The following is a 17,840-nucleotide window of genomic DNA, read 5'->3' as shown; positions in this document are numbered from 1 at the left end:
TTTTGCAATATTCTAAGTACATAGCCCAGGCATCACGGGCTCGCTATTTAGACACCCGGCAAGTTTAGCACTCACCATAATCATATTTACTATTATAAAAGTTTCATTACCTTTTGTTGTCTTCGTCAGAATACACACCCAGGACTGCTACTTCAATAACAAATGTTGGTTTGGTCCAAAATAATCCATCGTTATATCCGAATAGCGGCGTTTTGTTCGTGCGTTCAAGACACTATCCGAAATAGTAAAGAAGTGTCACGCGCATGGCGCAATTCGTGACAATAAAATTCTAAGTATTCCATTACCGTACTTCGAAGCATGTCAACCGCTGTTTAAAATCCATTTTTACGACATTTTTCTCGTAGAAAAGCGATAATATTCCGACAGGGAATCTCCTTTTCGGCAAACAGAGGAAAAAATCACAAAGGCGGGGGCGGTCGGGGTCACGCGCATAAGCCAGTGTCTCTTGATCGGCCACTTGAGAAAGGCGATAATGTGTTTCAGCCTGGGGCTGGAATGACGACATTCTGTTTTTTCCCGGGCTCTGAGCGCCTATGGACGACGTGGGAAGTGTCACGTTAGAGCAGAGATCCTTAGTAAATGATAGAGATGGAAAAGAAGTTCAAGAAATGGTCAGACAGGCCACTTCCTGTAAAGGAATCTCTCAGGTTTTGACCTGCCATTTGAGTTCTGTTATACTCAGACACCATTCAAACAGTTTTAGAAAATTTAGGGTGTTTTCTATCCATATGTAATAAGTATATGCATATTCTAGTTACTGGGTAGGAGTGGTAACCAGATTAAATCGGGTATGTTTTTTATCCAGCCGTGTCAATGCTGCCCCCTAGCCCTAACAGGTTAAATGTGTGTGCGCGCGTATGTGAGTTTGGCTATATAGAGGAGATTACTGAGTAGTTTGGGTCATCAGGCTGACCCCCAGTCATCGCTTGAACTTATCAGGCTGACCCCCAGTCATCGCTTGAACTTATTGAGGGATGATGATGTTTTGGCAATGTGGTACCACTGCATCTGGCAGAGAATTAACTATGTGAGGTGCGGCAGTGGGTGAAGGTTAACACAGTGTCTAATGACGAAGCGAAAACAGCTTTTTAGAAATATTTGCAAATGTGTTAAAAGTGAAACAAATACCTTATTTACATTCGTATTCAGACCCTTTGCTATGAGACTCAAAATTGAGCTCAGGTGCATCCTGTTTCCTTTGTTCATCCTTGAGATGTTTCTACAACTTGATTGGAGTCCACCTGTGGTAAATTCAAATGATTGGACATGATTTGGAAAGGCACACACCTGTCTATATAAGGTCCCTCAGTTGACAGTGCATGTCAGAGCAAAACCAAGCCATGAGGATGAAGGAATTGTCCGTAGACCTCCGAGACAGGATTATGTCGAGGCACAGATCTGGGGAAGGATACCAAAAAAATGTCTGCAGCATTGAAGATCCCCAGGAACACAATGGCTTCCATCATTCTTAAATGGAAGAAGTTTGGAACCAAATCAAATCAAATCAAATTTATTTTTATATAGCCCTTCGTACATCAGCTGATATTCTCAAAGTGCTGTACAGAAACCCAGCCTAAAACCCCAAACAGCAAGCAAAGCATGTGAAAGAAGCACGGTGGCTAGGAAAAACTCCCTAGGAAAAACTCCCTAGAAAGGCCAAAAACCTAGGAAGAAACCTAGAGAGGAACCAGGCTATGAGGGGTGGCCAGTCCTCTTCTGGCTGTGCAGGGTGGATATTATAACAGAACATGGTCAAGATGTTAAAATGTTAAAATGTTCATAAATGACCAGCATGGTCAAATAATAATAATCATAGTAGTTGTCGAGGGTGCAACAAGCACGTCCGGTGAACAGGTCAGGGTTCCATAGCCGCAGGCAGAACAGTTGAAACTGGAGCAGCAGCACGGCCAGGTGGACTGGGGACAGCAAGGAGTCATCATACCAGGTAGTCCTGAGGCATGGTCCTAGGGCTCAGGTCCTCTGAGAGAAAGACAGAAAGAGGGAAAGAGAGAATTAGAGAGAGCATGTTTAAATACACACAGGACACCGGATAAGACAAGAGAAATACTCCAGATGTAACAGACTGACCCTAGCCCCCCCGACACATAAACTACTGCAGCATAAATACTGGAGGCTGAGACAGGAGGGATCAGAAGACACTGTGGCCCCATCCGATGATACCCCCGGACAGGGCCAAACAGGCAGGATATAACCCCACCCACTTTGCCAAAGCACAGCCCCCACACCACTAGAGGGATGTCTCCAACCACCAACTTACCGTCCTAAGACAAGGCCGAGTATAGCCCACAACGATCTCCGCCATGGCACAACCCAAAGGGGGGCGCCAACCCAGACAGGAAGACCACGTCAGTGACTCAACCCACTCAAGTGACGCACCCCTCCCATGGACGGCATGGAAGAACACCAGTAGGCCAGTGACTCAGCCCCTGTAAAAGGGTTAGAGGCAGAGAATCCCAGTGGAAAGAGGGGAACCGGCAAGGCAGAGACAGCAAGGGCGGTTCGTTGCTCCAGCCTTTCCGTTCACCTTCACACTCCTGGGCCAGACTATACTTAATCATAGGACCTACTGAAGAGATAAGTCTTCAGTAAAGACTTAAAGGTTGAGACTGAGTGTGCGTCTCTCACATTGGTAGGCAGACCATTCCATAAAAATGGAGCTCTATAGGAGAAAGCCCTACCTCCAGCCGTTTGCTTAGAAATTCTAGGGACAATTAGGAGGCCTGCGTCTTGTGACCGTAGCGTACGTGTAGGTATGTACGGCAGGACCAAATCGGAAAGATAGGTAGGAGCAAGCCCATGTAATGCTTTGTAGGTTAGCAGTAAAACCTTGAAATCAGCCCTTGCCTTAACAGGAAGCCAGTGTAGGGAGGCTAGCACTGGAGTAATATGATAACATTTTTGGGTTCTAGTCAGGATTCTAGCAGCCGTATTTAGCACTAACTGAAGTTTATTTAGTGCTTTATCCGGGTAGCCGGAAAGTAGAGCATTGCAGTAGTCCAGCCTAGAAGTAACAAAAGCATGGATTAATTTTTCTGCGTCATTTTTGGACATAAAATGTCTGATTTTTGCAATGTTACGTAGATGGAAAAAAGCTGTCCTTGAAACAGTCTTGATATGTTCTTCAAAAGAGAGATCAGGGTCCAGAGTAACGCCGAGGTCCTTCACAGTTTTATTTGAGACAACTGTACAACCATCCAGATTAATTGTCAGATTCAACAGAAGATCTCTGTTTCTTGGGACCTAGAACAAGCATCTCTGTTTTGTCCGAGTTTAAAAGTAGAAAGTTTGCAGCCATCCACTTCTTTATGTCTGAAACACAGGCTTCTAGCGAGGGCAATTTTGGGGCTTCACCATGTTTCATTGAAATGTACAGCTGTGTGTCGTCCGCATAGCAGTGAAATTTAACATTATGTTTTCGAATAACATCCCCAAGAGGTAAAATATATAGTGAAAACAATAGTGGTCCTAAAACGGAACCTTGAGGAACACCGAAATGTACAATTGATTTGTCAGAGGACAAACCATTCACAGAGACAAACTGATATCTTTCCGACAGATAAGATCTAAACCAGGCCAGAACTTGTCCATGTAGACCAATTTGGGTTTCCAATCTCTCCAAACGAATTTGGTCATCGATGGTATCAAAAGCGGCACTAAGATCTAGGAGCACGAGGACAGATGCAGAGCCTCGGTCTGACGTCATTAAAAGGTCATTTACCACCTTCACAAGTGCAGTCTCAGTGCTATGATGGGGTCTAAAACCAGACTGAAGCGTTTCGTATACATTGTTTGTCTTCAGGAAGGCAGTGAGTTGCTGTGCAACAGCTTTTTCTAAAATTTTTGAGAGGAATGGAAGATTCGATATAGGCCGATAGTTTTTTATAATTTCTGGATCAAGATTCGGCTTTTTCAAGAGAGGCTTTATTACTGCCACTTTTAGTGAGCTTGGTACACATCCGGTGGATAGAGAACCGTTTATTATGTTCAACATAGGAGGGCCAAGCACAGGAAGCAGCTCTTTCAGTAGTTTAGTTGGAATAGGGTCCAGTATGCAGCTTGAGGGTTTGGAGGCCATGATTATTTTCATCATTGCGTCAAGAGATATAGTACTAAAACACTTTAGTATCTCCCTTGATCCTAGGTCCTGGCATAGTTGTGTAGACTCAGGACAATGGAGCTTTGGAGGAATACCCAGATTTAAAGAGGAGTCTGTAAACCACCACGACTCTTCCGAGAACTGGCCGCCTGGCCAAACTGATCTATTGGGGGAGAAGGGCCTTAGGGAGGTGACCAAGAACCCGAGTTCCTCTGTGGAGATGGGAGATCCTTCCAGAAGGACAACCAACTCTGCAGCACTCCACCAATCAGGCCTTTATGGTAGACTGGCCATAAGGAAGCTGCTCCTTAGTAAAAGGCACCTAACATTTCTAAAAACCTGTTTTTGCTTTGTCATTATGGGGTATTGTGTGTAGATTGAGGGTAAAAAAACCATTCAATCAATTTTAGAATGACGTTGTAACATAACAAAATGTGGAAAAAGTCCAGGGGTCTGAGTGCTTTCCGAATGCACTGTATATAGATGGATTTCAGAATTGACCTGGATGAATCCATTGAAGGGTTTAAGTAAACTGTCTGAAGTATTTGTAGATTGGCGTACATTAATAGTCAAGATATTGAGTTTCTTAAACAAAGGTGCAGATGGAGCCAGGTAATTAGAGGAGGTGGCTAGTCTTGCAAATGTCTTTTGTATAGTAAGTAATTTGTGTAGGTAGGAGGCATATGATTAAATTAAGCCATAGTATAGAGTCAGGAAGCAAGCCTGACGAGCCAACCCACTAATCTTTCTGATGATACCAACAGATTTCATCACTGCTGCAAACAAATTGAATATGATCTTTCCAGGATAACTTTTCATCAATTAAAACTCTGAGGAATCTAGTGGATGAGGAATCTAGTGGATGTGACTAATTGAGTTTCTGGCTCTTTTTGTACAACATTTCTGCTAGATGCACAGTCATTTGCGTAAACATAACTATATAGCCAATTATATGTATAATTATTAAAACTGTAATCATGAAATTTAGAAAGTAATATATATGATCAACAGTGTCTGGAGTAGTTTTCTCCAAAAACCATATTGGTGCGACGTTCCTGTGCTAGAGCATACTGAAATTGATTTCAACCACATTAAAATGGAAAACTACATGGAGGATTGAAGGAAACATGGCGGCTGGAGTTTGGGTGGTTTTGGCCTCATTATGAATATCATGCATATCACAACTATGAAAAGCAAATACATTTTGTATTAACTGGACTGAGAGGCTGCCGAGATTAGCGAAGTATTTATTTTTGGGGGAAATGTGGTGATGTGTTACATTACATTACATTTAAGTCATTTAGCAGACACTCTTATCCAGAGCGACTTACAAATTGGTGCATTCACCTTATGATATCCAGTGGAACAACCACTTTACAATAGTGCATCTAAATCTTTTGGGGGGGGGGTTAGAAGGATTACTTTATCCTATCCTAGGTATTCCTTAAAGAGGTGGGGTTTCAGGTGTCTCCGGAAGGTGGTGATTGACTCCGCTGTCCTGGCGTCGTGAGGGAGCTTGTTCCACCATTGGGGTGCCAGAGCAGCGAACAGTTTTGACTGGGCTGAGCGGGAACTGTGCTTCCTCAGAGGTAGGGGGGCCAGCAGGCCAGAGGTGGATGAACGCAGTGCCCAGATTGGGGTTTATAACAAGGAACTGTCGTGACTTGACTTTCATTAATCTGATGACTGTTATTTAATCCACTAACTATGTTTAATTGTTACTCGATTTAAATGAATCATGTAATAATGAACTCATTAGCTCATTAGCATTTGGGGCACCACGGAAGAAGTTGTTTAATGAGTTACAATCTCCCAAATTAAACTCAAGAAGATATGTTATTGTTCATTCTGAACAGTTGCAACCTTGGATCTGCAAGAACCCCGGCCCTGCTGATTATTCAGTACTACACATTGGTTTAATCATTTATTTACCGATTAACTAAATAATACAACAGAATAAACATACAGGACACCGGATAAGACAGGAGAAATACTCCAGATATAACAGACTGACCTTAGCCCCGTGACTCAAACTATTGCAGCATAAATACTGGAGGCTGAGACAGGAGGGGTCGGAAGACACTGTGGCCCCATCCGGCAATACCCCCGGACAGGCCCAAACAGGCAGGATATAACCCCACACACTTTGCCAAAGCACAGCCCCCACACCACTAGAGGGATATCTTCAACCACCAACTTACCATCCTGAGACCAGCCCGAGTATAGCCCACGAAGATCTCCCCCGCGGCACAAACGCAAGGCGGGGGTGCCAACCTGGACAGGAACATCACGTCAGTGACTCAACCCACTCAAGTGACGCGCCCCTCCTCGGGACGGCATGGAAGAGCACCAGTAAGCCAGTGACTCAGCCCCTGTAATAGGGTTTGAGGCAGAGAATCCCAGTGGAGAGAGGGGAACCGGCCAGGCAGAGACAGCAAGGGCGGTTCGTTGCTCCAGTGCCTTTCCGTTCACCTTCACACTCCTGGGCCGGACTACACTCAATCATAGGACCTACTGAAGAGATGAGTCTTCAATAAAGACTTAAAGGTTGAGACCGAGTCTGCGTCTCTCACATGAATAGGCAGACCATTCCATAAAATTGGAGCTCTATAGGAGAAAGCCCTACCTCCAGCTGTTCGCTTAGAAATTCTAGGGACAGTAAGGAGGCCTGCGTCTTGTGTCCGTAGTGTACGTGTAGGTATGTACGGCAGGACCAAATCGGAAAGATGGGGAGGCGCAAGCCCATGTAACTCTTTGTAGGTTTGCAGTTAAACTTTGAAATCAATCCTAGCCTAAACAGGAAGCTAGCCAGAGGCTAGCACTGGAGTAATATGATCACATTTTTTGGTTCTAGTCAAGATTCTAGCAGCTGTGTGTAACACTAACTGAAGTTTTTTAGTACTTTATCCGGGTAACTGGAAAGTAGAGCATTGCAGTAGTATAACCTAGAAGTGACAAAAGTATGGATACATTTTTCTGCATTTGTGGACAGAAAGTTTCAGATTTTTGCAATGTTACGTAGATGGAAAAAACCTGTCCTTGGAACGGTCTTGATATGTTTGTCAAAAGAGAGATCAGGGCCCAGAGTGACGCCGAGGTCCTTCAGTTTTATTTGAGATGTCTGTACAACCTTCAACCATCTTTGGCCGAGTTTAAAAGTAGAATATTTTCCGACATCCACTTCCTTATGTCTGAAACACAGGCTTCCAGGGAGGGCAGTTTTGGGTCTTCACCATGTTTCATCGAAATGTACAGCTGTGTGTTGTCCGCAAAGCAGTAAAAGTTAACATTGTTTCCTAATGACATCACCAAGAGGTAAAATATGTAGTGAAATCAATAGTGGTCCTAAAATGGAGCCTTGAGGAACACCGAAATGTACAGTTGATTTGTCAGAAGACAAACCATCCACAGAGACACACTAATATCTTTCCGACAGAAAAGATCTAAACCAGGCCAGAACTTGTCCGTGTAGACCAATTTGCGTTTCCAATCCAAAAGAATGTGGTGATCGATGGTATCAAAAGCAGTACTAAGGTCTAGGAGCATGAGGACAGATGCAGAGCCTTGGTCTGATGCCCTTAAAAGGTAATTTTACCACCTTCACGAGTGCAGTCTCAGTGCTATGATTGGGTTTTAAACCAGACTGAAGCGTTTCATATACATTGTTTGTCTTCAGGAAGGCAGCGAGTTGCTGCGCAACAGCTTTTTCAATTTTTTTGAGAGGAATGGGAGATTCGATAAGGCCAATAGTTTTAAAAAATATTTTCTGGGTCAAGGTTTGGCTTTTTCAAGAAAGGCTTTATTACGGCCACTTTTAGTGAGTTTGGTACACATCCGGTGGATAGGGAGCCATTTATTATGTTCAACATAGGAGGGCCAAGCACACGGTTGAGCGGTCCTACAGCATTTCCTTCCAAAAGCCGTGAGAAAATTGTCCGGCTGCAGGGACAGTGCGAGGGGATTTATACCACTATCTGTACTTATTGGTGGCACAGATGCTGTTTCATCCTTTCCTACACTTAAATTACCCTTGCCTAACGATTGCGTCTGAAGCTGGGCTTGCAGCACAGCTATCCTCGCCATAAGGTGATCGTTCTCCTGTATGAGTACAGCGACTGCAATTAGAAGGCGTGATGTTAATGTTACTACTTAGCTTCGGCTGGTGGTCTTGACGAACCACGTCCAGATAAAGCGTCCGGGGTGAAAAAGTTGAATGAAAAAAGTCGAGCGAGGGGGGAAAACAATTCAAATATAAAACGGTAATTAAAAAGTAAAAACCTTTTAAGTTGGCAGGTATCAAAGTAAGGTTAGCAACAAACCACACAGCAGTACGTAAACAAGTCTACAAGTCCCTAGTGGGCTGACAATATGACGGCTTGTTGCAACATAACGTTTGAGGGGAGAGGGAAAGAGACACTTATCATACATTTGGAAACTACGCTCACAGTAACCTTTTACTTTGCACACAAACCACCACCCGTTGGGAATAAGAAATTAGTCTATTTATATGTCTGAATGCTGTCGTTCGTCATCCTTCTCTGTTGAAACCAAACCTTCTTGAAAGGGGTTTTTGTTAGCCGTTCCTGTTGGCAACTTGTACACGCTCTGATTGTCCACCAGAGGTCACAATGTCTCCAATGGGCTGTTAGCTTCTTAGCTGTACTAGTGATTATCTGAGGGGATTTTCTCGTAGTCAAAGTTCCAAACTCACTTTACATGCGCAGCTTCAGACTGGCGGTGTCCTGGTCTGGTAAGTTCATTTTCCTCACCTCGTTGAGTTTCTAACCATTTCAACGTGTGGACCACGGAAGGTGAGTTTATTTCTTCACCTCGTGTTGGTTCAATATTTCAACCATTTCCCACATGTAGCTAACGTTCCATGCTTTTCTGGTCTGGTATGTTAATTCTTAACCCCTCCTTTATATACTCTGGTAAAAAGGGGCGTTACATTATCCTGACATGATCTATCTCGGGGCGTGGCTACTTACTGGTGCAAAGATTCATCAAAACTATGATCTCGCTAGAAAACTAAAACCACATCCCTATCTTAACAAAAATAGTTTAATCATTCTTCATTTTGTGTTCACATCAGATTGATGTAAACTTGACAAAGTTGCAATGTTTTCGTTATAACATTTTTAATGACATCATAAAATATAAATTCGTTTTCCACATCTACACTTTGACCATTTCCCACATTCGCATGTTAGAAATATTTGTTCCAATGTTCACTTTTTGGATGTTAGAGTTTTTGGCTGGCAAAAGTATTTTGTAGACAGACATTCCGATCCCAATACTAGAGACCCAGAGATTTCTCTCATGCTTGATTTACTACCGGGTGTGAGGTGTAAAAAGTCTCCCCCCTCACCCATTGCCAAGCTGATCTGACCCATTGTGATCGTCATGTGTAGTCATGACAGAACTGAGGATTGTGGCGCGAGATAAGACCTTGTGTTAGGCCTCTGTCAGTAAACGGCATTTATAGTAGACATTTTATGTAATGTAGCCTTCTATATTAGACCATAAATCTAATGTAGATCTAAATCTAATAAGTCTGTCTTAGCTCTCATATCTGTCAGTGTAGACCAGTCAAGTTGTCAGGGGCAGGAAGGACTGTCACAACAATGTTGTATTTAGAGAACAGAAAATAGGCCGAATGCTGACCAAAGCTGCCAGGCATATGTTAAAAATAAAACATTTAGGCACATTGATTGTTTCCAGGCAACACGATTTGTGAGAGAGGAATCAGAAGAGACAACTGGAGGGTATGGAGAAATGGAGCTTAAGACAGGCTTAGTTTTTGGTCCCTTTATGACCAAGGACTGCTAATTACCAAGCTCTCTGGTCCTCAAACAGTGTTTTGAAATCCACTTGATGTGGAAAATGGGCGCGAAAGCGTGTTACCTGGCAAAGTCAAACTGAAGGACGTCTACTTCAAAAACATTATCTTATTCTCTTTTTGTTTGCTTTTTCTCTCATGCTCTCCTTTGAATTATAACACCCAAATTATAGAGCACTTCAGAGTATTTCTCTGGGTTGTTTATCAGGTTGCAGTTTGAAGTTCAAAGGAGATTTGGGTCCACATTGAGACACTTTTTTCGTTATCCGAAGCAAAAAAGAAAGGTTCGAAGGGGGAGTCTTGGGGATCCCCACTGTCTGTCTGAAAGCTCTCTTCTTACCTTACTGATTGCTTGGAGCTTATTATGGAAGTCAATCGTCTCTTCACATTTACAGATAGTTACATCTATGTTTACAGCTCATGTCCACTGTTAGGTGTAATGATTGCTTTCACAGATATGAACACGGGCCTCCAGATGATAGGAGTGTGGGTTGTAGAGACTTTGTTGAGGGAAGTGCACAGATCAATGAGAGAATACAGTAGACCGTCTGTGGTGATTCTTCCTGATGGTATGAGCGTTATGGTGCATGTTAAGTCTTACTTTTTAATTGGGCTCATCCCATTTATCTAATCTGTGACTTTTTTTGTGTGTTAGCTGCGTGAGTGAATACATGTGCGAGGTTTTCTGTTTATCTTGATATTTTGCACCATATTTCTCTCTTGGCCAGTCTAACAGTGGAGTACCAGATAGGGGGGTGAAGTGAGGGAAAGGAAATGGATCACCAGAGTTGTTTCCATAACCACCAATAGCAAGTTGCACCATCCATCTAAAATGTGCCATAACACGGCAGTAACCAATCAGCAGCCTTTCATGCTCCTCCGTTGGAGACTAATGGAACAATGGAGAATTTAAAAAAACATTTAAACAAGGTGAAGAGAGACTCCCTCTCACTTCATTTGCATTTTAATTCTAAATCGCATAATTACAACGAGTAAGGTATCACACCAGCCTCTCTCTCTCCCTCCCTCTTCCTCCCAGCTTCGCTTCATAGGTTAGAAGAACTCTAACTCCAAGTATTTCTTTAGGGTAGATAAATAAATAGGGGGAGGGGGGAAAACAGCAGACTGCGGCAAGGCAAAGGTTAAAGCAGCATTACTATTAGCTCTGAAGTGTGTTGGTTTATACACAATCCCTCCTGGCAACTTGATGTGCAGGAGATGGATATATAGCTACGCTCTACAGTCATGTCTGTTCAGAGTTCTTCTATGGGCGCTGTCATCTTTAATCAGGAGAAGGTTGGTGTGTTAAGGGCTCCTAAAGCTCAACACTATTTGTCTTTGTCAGGAAATCCTGTCATTTTGGAAAAGGTTATTCTTACATGTGGTGTTTGACTGAGCCTATGTGATTGTATGTGAGCTTACAGCTGTGTTTATTTGTCTGCCCTTACAATTGCACACAGTTAGGTGTTCTGTTGTGAGTGTAGCTCTAATTGATCCTACTGGAACTGTGAGCAAGGATTCAGACCTGTGATTTAATGAGAGGACAGATAGCGAGGCCTCAGACCTGTGACTTAATTAGAGTACAGATAGCGAGGCCTCAGACCTGTGACTTAATGAGAGGGGACTAGGTCACACGGCAGCTGGCCAGCTTTGAGGGGAAGCAGGGAGGGGAGAGGGTTGGGATATAAGATGTGATGGAGCCAAAGAAGGGGGGAGAGTGAAATCTAGGTTTAATGCCATGGCAGCCATCTGGGGGCTATAGAAAGCCAGATAAAGGGGGTTGAGTTGGAGGTATACTGAGGGAGAGAAAGGTGGAGATCTCTGGGTAGGGAGTCAGGGATATGGAGCCAGATAATGATATAGTATCAGTAGGGCTGTCTACACGGTTCTCGTAGGGCTTTTGTCTGAGTGGCTCTTAATCCATTTCTCCTGCCTGCAGCTCTGCAGCCCCGGCTCTGCAGCCCCGGCTCTGCAGCCCCGGCTGAGCAGCCCCGGCTCTGCAGCCCCGGCTCTGCAGCCCCGGCTCTGCAGCCCCGGCTCTGCAGCCCCGGCTCTGCAGCCCCGGCTCTGCAGCCCCGGCTCTGCAGCCCCGGCTCTGCAGCCCCGGCTCTGCAGCCCCGGCTCTGCAGCCGCTCTGCTCTGACACACTCCTTGCCTCTGGTCTTGGTGTGTCTGGGGGATCAGGGCTGCTCTGTGCTGTGCTGGCTGGACAGACACAGCTCAGCTTATATGCACCACAACCACCACGTGTTTTTGTCAGAGCTGTACATGTCTGTCATACAGGTGCTGTATGTTACTCTTCCGACTGTCAATCCTACCTGGAACTGCACTCCATATGTGTTGTATTGTCTTTCCCTTAAGGCCAGTATCTCTTCCTGTCTTTATTTACTGTCGCCATCATACTACATTATCTTCTCTCCAATCTCTCTTACCTTAGCCTGTTACACTTACCTTTTGATTCCTCTATCTGGTAATCAAGTTATCCCTTTCCTCTTCCCTGTATGTCACCTGTTCCGTTGACCCCCACTGATGTTGGAGCAGTTTTTATCCCCGACTCAGTGACACTCCTAGATCATATCAGAGCTAAGATCACACTTCAACTGCTCACCACACAGCAGCCGGCTAGCCTGCAGGGAAAATTATACATACTCTAATAGCAGAGTGTTTCAGTGATCAGTTATGACTGGTCTGTCTGTCTAATTGGTAGGGAACCTTCAGTCAGTACCGTGTGTGTTTTTCAAATGGGGGTCAGAGCCTTCAGCTGATCAATCTAGTCTGGTCTGGACACACTGCTGAAATATGCTCCCTTTCATCGCTCTACCAACCTAGCCGCTTTTAATTCAACCTGACCTTCTAATTAGCAGACTTCATTAACCCTCTGTCAGATGTCTTGCCAGAGCTGGAGGAAAGGAAGGGGTGGGGGAGGAGGGGGGTGATGTTAAAATAAGGTAACGAGAATCTACGTATTTTGATATGTGGATAAACTTCACCCCCCTCCCACTTCCTCTGGCTGCACATCCTCCCCTTGGCCAGGTGGTGGCGGTGTGTGGCTGCTCGGCGCTAGCTAGCGTGTCTTCTCTCAGCAGGAAGCGGGCCCGGAGGGAGAGGCTGGTGGGTGGTGCTGTGTATTTGATGTTTTTCTTTCATGTTGCAAGTGAAAGGGAATTTAAATGGAGAGCCGTTATGCGTCTGCTTCTTTTTTTTCAGAATGAATATTTTTTTCTTCTGAGTGGAGCAGTAGCCAGCTGTAATGAATTCCAGAAGGGATTCCATCTTCTTCTCTTGTCATCCAGCAGGACCTCCTATTTCACAGCAGGCCCGGCGTCTTTAAGTCCCTGCCATATGTTGACATGTTGTTCAGGCTATATTTTAACTATTCTATATGGATGTATTTAGACACTCACTAGTCCAGGGGTGGGCAATAACTTCGGCTTGAGGGCCACCCCGGGATTTCAAAATTCAGCAGTTTTTTCTGGACTGATTTGTTTGTCTAAAGCAGTTTGTGGACCAGAGAAAGGACAGTTATTTGAAAATGTAGAGGTCCATTATCATTTCTCCATACATTGTCTAGTTTTAGAATTTCAAGTGGCCTGGATTGTTTTTTAACCTTGACCCCCATGTATTTTTAATTTTTTTACTCAAACCACCCCGGGGACTGATTTTGGGCCGTATGTTGCCCACTCCTGAGCTACACAAATTGACTACACTTGCACTAGTGTAGGATTATGTCAATCTACAAATGTTCAATATTTTCCCAGGGCTTTGTTCATGTTGTTCCTTTTTATTTATGTTTCTTTAACTAGAGTATGTAATAACTTGTGGTTATTAAGAAGTGGACTGTTGAATCTGCAAGCTCCCTCCATGCTACTGTACAGCTCTATATTAACTCTAGGAGAAAGAGAATGGAGTGTTGTTCTGAATGCTGATAGATTGGAATCATGGCTGGTCTGCCACATGAGTAGACTAAACCTCCACTGGAACGTTCTAGTGAGAAAGAGCACCACGAGGTAGATGGGATGCCTCGACCGTTAGGCTACCTGAACTCACCTGAGATGACTGAGAAATATTCATATTGCCCCAGGCTCTTCCCAGTTCCAAGATGGCGTAGCAGTCAGACGTCTTTGTCCTCGTCTTGTCGTGTCTCGTGTATGTCTTTTTTCTTTGCCTATATTTAAAAATATATATATTTTTCTTAACTTCAACATACTCTCCTGCAATCCGCCTCACCCAATGTGGTATGGATCTGCTATTTTCTTTCTTTTGAACCGGAACCCCCAACAGAAGCTAGCCAGCTAACTAGCTAGTAGTCATCAGCTAACCTTTAGCCCAGACAACTCTTGCCAGTCTGCACAGCGTGACTCAAACCAGAGCAAATCAGACTTATTTTTCTCCATATCTCTGGTTTCCTACCGCAAGCTCTGAACCTTTTCACCTGGATAATAGCAGCTAGCTAGCTGCTATCCGAGTGGCCACTCCTGGCTTATGTCTCTGTCCCGAAGCAAGAACCAATTAGCCTGGAACTAGCCTTTGCTTGGCCCATCTCCCGGCTAGCTGAAGAGGTCCATCAGCCACTCCTTGGGCTACAATACCTATTTTGCCAATTGGCCTGGACCCCTTTTACTGCTGACACGGAGCCCCGCCGATCCATCACGACTGGACTACGGACGTTATCTACCCAAGGGGTTTCTTTCAACTGGCTCCTCCGTTGCGACTTCCCCTGAATGCCCATCTGCTAGCCTGATAGCCGCGGCCCGCTAGCTGTCTAGAGCATATTGGACTGTTAGCTGAATAGGTCCATCGGCCAAGTTCTTGGGCCACTATGCCTATTTTGCCAATTGGCCTGGACCCTTTTATCACACAGGGCCCTGCTGATCCATCACGACTGGACTGCCGACGGAACAGCACGAGGGGGCTTCAACAGACTTCTTCCTTCGCGACGTCCCCCTTCTGCTAGCTTGCTAGCCCCGGCCCGCTAGCTGTCTGAATCGCCGTGTCTCCAGCCCGCCAAGCTACTCACTGGACCCCTATGATCACTCGGTTACGCATGCCTCTCCCTAATGTCAATATGCCTTGTCCATTGCTGTTTTGGTTAGTGATTATCGCCTTATTTCACTGTAGACCCTCTAGCCCTGCTCAACACGCTTTAGCTAACCATTTAGTTCCACCTCCCACACATGCGGTGACCTCACCTGGTTTAAATTGTTTCCAGAGACAATATCTCTCTCATCGTCACTCAATGCATAGGTTTACCTCCACTGTATTCACATCCTACCATACCTTTGTCTGTACATTATGCCTTGAATCTATTCTTCCGCGCCCAGAAACCTGCTCCTTTTACTCTCTGTTCCGAACGTACTAGACGACCAGTTCTTATAGCCTTTAGCCGTACCCTTATCCTACTCCTCCTCTGTTCCTCTGGTGATGTAGAGGTTCATCCAGGCCCTGCAGTGCCTTGCTCCACTCCCATTCCCCATGCGCTCTCATTTGTCGACTTCTGTAACCATAAAAGCCTTGGTTTCATGCATGTTAACATTAGAAGCCTCCTTCCTAAGTTTGTTTTATTCACAGCTTTAGCACACTCTGCCAACCCAGATGTCCTAGCTGTGCCTGAATCTTGGCTTAGAAAGACCACCAAAAACCCTGAAATTTCCATCTCTAACTGTAACATTTTCCGACAAGATAGAACTGCCAAAGGGGGCGGAGATAGCCTTGCAGAGTTCTGTCATGCTATCCAGGTCTGTGCCCAAACAATTTGAGCTTCTACTTTAAAAAATCCACCTTTCCAGAAACATGTCTCTCGTTGTTGCTGCTTGCTATAGACCACCTTCTGTCCCCAGCTGTGCCCTGGACACCATATGTGAATTGATTGCCCCCCATCTATCTTCAGAGCTCATGCTGTTAGGTGACCTAAACTGGGACATGCTTAACACCCCGGTAATCCGACAATCTAAGCTTGATGCCCTCAATCTTACAGAAATGATCAATGAACCTACCAGGTACAACACCAAATCCGTAAACACGAGCACCCCATAGATATCATCCTAATCAACCTGCCCTCCAAATACACCTCTGCTGTCTTCAACCAGGATCTCAGTGATCACTTCCTCATTGCCTGGGGCCCTAATGGGTCTGCGGTCAAATGACCACCCCTCATCACTGTCAAACGCTCCCTAAAACACTTCAGCGAGCAAGCCTTTCTAATCGACCTGGCCCGGGTATCCTGGAAGGATATTGACCTCATTCCGTCAGTAGAGGATGCCTGGTTATTCTTTAAAAGTGCTTTCCTCACTGTCTTAAATAAGCATGCCCCATTCAAAAAATGTAGAACCAGGAACAGATATAGCCCTTGGTTCAAAAACGTTCTGGGACACTGTAAAGTCCATGAAGAATAAGAGCAGCTCCTCCCAGCTGCCCACTGCACTGAGGCTAGGAAACACTGTCACCACCGATAAATCCACGATAATTGAGAATTTCGATAAGCATTTTTCTACGGCTGGCCATGCTTTCCACCTGGCTACCCCTACCCCGGTCAACAGCCCTGCATCCCCCACAGCAACTTGCCTAAGCCTCCCCCATTTCTCCTTCACCCAAATCCAGATAGCTGATGTTCTGAAAGAGCGGCAAAATCTGGACCCCTACAATTCAGCCGGGCTAGACAATCTGGACCCTCTCTTTCTAAAATGATCTGCTGAAATTTTTGCAACCCCTATTACTAGCCTGCTCAACCTCTGTTGTATCGCCTGAGATACCCAAATATTGGAAAACTGCCACGGTTAGCCTCTTCAAAGGAGGTGACACTCTAGACCCAAACTGCTACAGACCTATATCTATCCTACCCTGCCTTTCCAAGGGCTTCGAAAGCCAAGTTAAGAAACAGATCACCGATCATTTAGAATTCCACCGTACCTTCTCTGCTATGCAATCTGGTTTCAGAGCTGGTCATGGGTGCACCTCAGCCACGCTCAAGGTCCTAAACGATATCATAACCGCCATCGATAACAGACAATACTGTGCAGCTGTATTCATCGACCTGTCCAAGGCTTTCGACTCTGTCAATCACCGTATTCTTATCGGCAGACTCCACAGCCTTGGTTTCTCAAATGACTGCCTCGCCTGGTTCACCAACTACTTCTCAGATGGAGTTCATTGTGTCAAATCGGAGGGCCTGTTGTCCGGACCTCTGGCAGTCTCTGGGGGTGCCACAGCAGGGTTCAATCCTCGGGCCAACTCTTTTCTCTGTATACATCAATGATGTTGCTCTTGCTGCTGGTGATTCTCTGATCCACCTCTACGCAGACAACACCATTCTGTGTACTTATGGCCCCTCTTTGGACACTGTGTTAACTAACCTCCAGATGAGCTTCAATGCCATACAACTCTCCTTCTGCGGCCTCAAACTAATCTTAAATGCAAGTAAAACTAAATGCATGCTCTTCAACCGATCGCTGCCCACCCGTCCAGCATCACTACTCTTGTCGGCTCTGACTTAGAATATGTGGACAACTACAAATACCTAGGTGTCTGGTTAGACTGTAAACTCTCCTTCCAGACTCATATTAAGCATCTCCAATCCAAAATTAAATCTAGAATCGGATTCCTATTTCACTCATGCTGCCGAGCTTACCCTCGTAAAACTGGCTATCCTACCGATCCTTGACTTCGGCGATGTAATTTACAAAATAGCCTCCAACACTCTACTCAGCAAATTGGATGTAGTCTGTCACAGTGCCATCCGTTTCGTCATCAAAGCCCCATATACTACCATCCACTACGACCTGTATGCTCTCATTGGCTGGCACTCGCTTCATATTCGTTGCCAAACCCACTGGCTCCAGGTCATCTATAAGTATTTGCTAGGTAAAG

The 17,840-nt window shown here is 44.9% G+C and overlaps 1 protein-coding gene across 2 annotated transcripts in view; it reads left to right on the top strand.

The window, feature by feature from the left end:
• The window catches only part of spop (speckle-type POZ protein), a 113,981-nt gene that overhangs the window by 33,742 nt on the left and 62,399 nt on the right, over window positions 1-17,840 (top strand).

This window comes from Salmo salar, chromosome ssa06, assembly GCF_905237065.1.
Source record: "Salmo salar chromosome ssa06, Ssal_v3.1, whole genome shotgun sequence".
Taxonomy (NCBI): Eukaryota; Metazoa; Chordata; class Actinopteri; order Salmoniformes; family Salmonidae; genus Salmo; species Salmo salar.
This window is presented reverse-complemented; position numbering and strand designations above follow the sequence as displayed.